The sequence below is a fragment of the Passer montanus genome, unplaced genomic scaffold (genome assembly GCF_014805655.1).
Source record: "Passer montanus isolate IOZ18808 unplaced genomic scaffold, ASM1480565v1 scaffold1949, whole genome shotgun sequence".
In the NCBI taxonomy this organism is placed as follows: domain Eukaryota; kingdom Metazoa; phylum Chordata; class Aves; order Passeriformes; family Passeridae; genus Passer; species Passer montanus.
Window position 1 is genome coordinate 1,752 of NW_024366535.1, and position 1,161 is coordinate 2,912.

Below are 1,161 nucleotides of genomic sequence, written 5' to 3' on the forward strand. Positions count from 1 at the left end.
GCCTGGACATTCCCTCCTGAGAGGAGTCTTGTCCCTGCCAGCGCTCACAGAGCCCATCCCACCCTGTGTGCCCTGGCCCCGGCCCTACAGAAACCTGCCTGTGTGCAGGGCCCTGGCTGGGGCAGGCTCTGTGTGCAGGTGGGCAAGGGCAGCTCAGGAGAGCCCTGCTGGGCCCTGCAGAGGGGATGCTGCTGCTGTCCAGGGCTGAGGAGTAGCTGAGGGCCCTCTGGGAGGCTCCCAGCAGAGAGACTGACCACCCCAAGTTACAGTTCTGGAGTCTCTGTAAATGTTCAAACATTCCTTTGATGATCTTGTGTGTCTCTTTCACCTCAGAATGTTCTGTGATTCTGGGATTACAATTCCTGTTCTGCCTCTCTCATCCCCCTGTTGTCTCTAATCAAAAGAGTAAAAACCCCTTGCAACAGTGTTAGAACAGTAAAGTAAAACCCATACTTTTATTGGAAACTTCCATGTGTCCAAGTGGGGATGGGGCACACCCAGCCCCGGATTTCAACAATTTATTAAGGTTGAATAATTGGGGTATTTAATAGGAACATCCAATAGCAGATTGAGTTGCCCCAGTTACACACCCCTGGGTCAACCCAATGGGGTAGGTCCAAGGGCTTCTTTGCATTCACTTTTGGTTATGATTGCTGATATTCTGGGGAAAAAATAAAAAGTTCTTTTTGTAGGTCCTCTTCCTGATAACAATACTACACAGGATTTCAGGAATGGACTTAGACAGTCAGCTTATTGGTCTAAATTATAGGAGAAAGGTTAGGAAACATACTTGAGTCAATTAAGGATTATAGTTATAGAAGTATATATTAGCAGTTCAATAGAGTTAATTAAGAGGTTAATAGAATATTTAATATAGTAATGTAAGGATTATAGTTTTATAACTATATATTAGTAATTTACAGGGCTACGAATACATGAAAAAATGTATTAAAAGCAAAAATCTTTTTGTCATCACCCCAACTGGCCCATCCTTCTCCAAGCAGGAAATTGAAAACATTCTCAGGAAAGCTCCTGATCTTTCCAGCAATGCCAGACTTGCTTTCTTTGGGTAGTGTCCTCCAGAGCTGTGCCCAGGCTGGTGTGGAGCTGGGAGCAGCCCTGCCCCACCCACCCCCTCTCAGCAGCAGCACCTGCCCTGCT